At 54.4% G+C, this 3,912-nt stretch overlaps 1 pseudogene; it reads left to right on the forward strand.

Annotated features, from left to right (window-relative positions):
• The first annotated feature begins 1,988 nt into the window (after positions 1-1,988).
• On the forward strand, positions 1,989-3,710 carry LOC149345441 (uncharacterized; annotated as a pseudogene).
• The last annotated feature ends 202 nt before the right edge of the window (positions 3,711-3,912 follow it).

Here is a 3,912-nt window from a genome sequence, read left to right on the forward strand (position 1 = left end):
CGTCGGGGACGGCGTCGAGGTCGGCGATGGAGCTGGGCGACCAAGACCGACACGATCTGCGCGATGGCAATTCCACAACCGCTTCTTCTTCATCGGCGTCCAGCGAAGGGGTCCATCTTCTTCTTCACAATGCCCCCCAGAGAAAAAGGAGCCATCCTGGCGACTTAAGGGGACGAAGAGACGATGGGGTCATAGAACGGCTTAAGGCGCTGCACATGTACAGTTTCACGGCCACGGCGCCGAAGATCAGAAGGTGGTGTAAGAGGCTCAACAATGTAATTGACTGGCGAAGTGCGCTCGACGACACGGTAGGGCCCATGGTACTTGGAGAGCAGTTTTGTTGAAAGGCCGGGACTGCTGGATGGAACCCATAGCCACACGAGCGAGCCGGGCTCGAAGTGTGGGGCATTCCTCTGAGTGGTGTCATGGTGATGTTTTTGGCGCCATTGAGAGTCGGTCGTGAACGATCGGGCAATCTGGCGGCATTCTTCGGCGTGCTGTGCAGCTTCGGTAACGGTGGTACATTCAGAGGCATCAGGTTTGTAGGGCAGCACTGTGTCGAGGGGAGCAGATGGATGCCGACCGTATAGCAAAAAGAACGGAGAGAAACCCGTGCTGGATTGCGTAGCAGTGTTGTATGCATAGGTGATATAAGGCAGCACAATGTCCCAGTCGGTGTGATCGGATCCAACGTACTTCGCGAACATGTCACCGAGGGTGCGATTAAATCGTTCAGTAAGACCGTTTGTTTGCGGATGGTAAGCGGTGCAAGTGCGACGAATGATTTTGCACTGAGCGAGCAGGGCTTGAACGACGTGAGATAAGAAAGCACGGCCTCTGTCGCTGAGCAATTCGCGAGGAGCACCGTGACGGAGAATGAAGTGCGTCAATAAGAAACCGGCCACATCACGGGCTGTTGCAGCTGGGAGCGCGGCAGTTTCGGCATATCTCGTCAGATGGTCGACCGCGACAATGACCCAGCGATTGCCGGCAGCTGTGTATGGAAGAGGGCCGTAGAAGTCAATGCCAATGCGGTCGAAGGGTCTAAGCGGACATACGAGAGGCTGTAACTCACCAGCCGAACGGTGAGAGGCAGGTTTGCGGCGTTGGCAAGCCAGGCACGATCGGACGTACCGAAGAACCGAGTTGTACATACCGCGCCAATAGTAGCGAAGACGGATTCGGGTGTACGTCTTGAAAACTCCGGCGTGACCGCACTGCGGATCGGCGTGGAAAGCTGTACATACTTCGGTCCGTAGATGGCGCGGGATCACGAGGAGCCATTTCCGTCCAGTTGAATTGTAGTTGCGCCGGTAAAGGAGGTGATCCCGAATCTCGTAGTGGGAAGCTTGGCGGCGAACGTCGCGTGAAGGGGTAACTTGCGAATGGTTGGAGAGGTAGTCAATAAGAGAGGCGATCCATGGGTCCTTTCGTTGTTCGGCGGGCATGTCACTGACGTCGAGCGTAAACACCACGGGGTCCAAGGCAGAGAGGCTAGCAAGGTCGGCTGGAAGCGGCGAGCGAGACAAAGCGTCGGCGTCTTTATGCTTGCGACCAGATCGGTAAACGACACGGATATCATATTCTTGGAGACGAAGAGCCCATCGTGCCAACCGGCCGGAGGGATCTTTGAGCGATGAAAGCCAGCAGAGGGCATGATGGTCAGTGACTACATCAAAAGGACGGCCGTAAAGGTAAGGTCGAAACTTTGTGAGTGCCCAGACAACGGCCAAGCACTCCTTTTCCGTTACTGAGTAGTTAGTTTCAGCTTTCGTGAGAGTACGGCTGGCATAAGCGACCACGTATTCGCCAAAGCCAGAGGGGCGCTGAGCAAGCACAGCGCCGAGGCCGACACCACTGGCGTCTGCGTGCACTTCGGTGGGCGCCTGGGGGTCAAAATGGCGCAGGATGGGCGGAGCTGTGAGGAGGCGGCGCAAGGTATTGTAGGCGGTGTCGCATGCTGGTGACCACAGCGAAAAGTCTGAGTTATGGCCAAGGAGCTGAGTCAGCGGGGCGACAATGGAAGCAAAGTTCCGTATAAAACGCCGGAAGTATGAGCACAAGCCCAAGAAGCTCCGGAGTTGCTTAATGGTAGTAGGTTTCGGGAAGGCAGTCACAGCTCGAAGTTTGGCGGGATCAGGGCGGATACCCTCCTTGGACACAACGTGGCCTAAAATAGTCAGCTCACGAGCAGCGAAACGACACTTCTTCAAGTTGAGCTGCAGACCGGCATTCGCAAGACATGTCAAGACCTGCTTCAGGCGAGAGAGGTGGGTCGCAAAGTCCGGCGAGAACACCACGATGTCGTCAAGGTAACACAGGCACGTCTTCCACTTCAGGCCACGCAGAATAGTGTCCATCATACGCTCGAATGTAGCAGGAGCATTACACAGACCGAAAGGCATGACGGTAAATTCAAAGAGGCCATCGGGGGTGACAAATGCGGTTTTAGGGCGATCTTCCGCAGCCATGGGTACCTGCCAGTAACCGGAGCGTAAATCGAGCGAAGAAAAGAGTTCAGCGCCTTGTAAACAGTCCAATGCATCATCTATACGCGGTAGAGGGTACACATCTTTCCGCGTGATTTTATTTAGGCGACGGTAATCAACGCAGAAGCGAATAGAACCGTCTTTCTTCCTCACCAGGACTACAGGAGAGGCCCACGGACTGCTAGAAGGCTCGATCACGCCATTCTGAAGCATAGTATCAACTTGGTCTTCAATAACTCGGCGCTCGGTGGCAGAGACACGATAGGGGCGCTGACGCAGAGGAGCATGAGAACCGGTGTCAGAGTGGGCAGGCCAGCAGCAGTATCGGCAACATGCTCAGCAACCATTTTTGTCTTGCTCTACAGATTTTGGCGGCCCTTCTGTGCGGACCAGTTCCACCGCGTGGCTACGACCCAGTGGCTACGTCGTTTGGCCTGGTCAACGAGCCCTCGCATCGCGGGAATGAATGGTGGCCCAGCGCCTACGCATCAAGGGCAATCGACGTGGATGTGTTCAGTGAGCCGGCATCGGAAAATCTGGCTCGTGCCAGGTGCCCGGCGATTACATTGTTTTCCGTTCCGCAACTGACAGCGCATCGCTTCATCTCGACAACTGTGACGTCACATCACATGGCTCAGCAAGCCCCTTTAAAAGAGCGAGCAACATCGACTTTCTTCAGTGGGCAGGCCAGCAGCAGTATCGGCAACATGCTCAGCAACCATTTTTGTCTTGCTCTACAGATTTTGGCGGCCCTTCTGTGCGGACCAGTTCCACCGCGTGGCTACGACCCAGTGGCTACGTCGTTTGACCTGGTCAACGAGCCCTCGCATCGCGGGAATGAATGGTGGCCCAGCGCCTACGCATCAAGGGCAATCGACGTGGATGTGTTCAGTGAGCCGGCATCGGAAAATCTGGCTCGTGCCAGGTGCCCGGCGATTACATTGTTTTCCGTTCCGCAACTGACAGCGCATCGCTTCATCTCGACAACTGTGACGTCACATCACATGGCTCAGCAAGCCCCTTTAAAAGAGCGAGCAACATCGACTTTCTTCAGTGGGCAGGCCAGCAGCAGTATCGGCAACATGCTCAGCAACCATTTTTGTCTTGCTCTACAGGTTAGTAAAAACGTTTCCATGTACTGTTATCGTAGTGACAACCGGTTTCTGTTGCTGCTGCCCTGCCCACAGTGTTTCAAATGTATTCTGGCGCACATTGCTTTATTGCCTACTAACCTACTTCTTTCGGGAGATATTGAGACAAACCCGGGACCAACTGAGAAGCAATTGCTGTCGGAACTGCTAGACGGCCAAAAGAAAGTGCAAGGAACTATTGAAGGAATTATCGACGGTCAGAACGAAATAAAAGAGCAAATGGTTACACTAAACAACAGAATAGATAGCATTGAACAACAGTTGTCCAAACT

This window comes from Amblyomma mixtum, chromosome 5 (genome assembly GCF_055824585.1).
Source record: "Amblyomma mixtum isolate Tamu chromosome 5, ASM5582458v1, whole genome shotgun sequence".
Lineage (NCBI taxonomy): Eukaryota > Metazoa > Arthropoda > Arachnida > Ixodida > Ixodidae > Amblyomma > Amblyomma mixtum.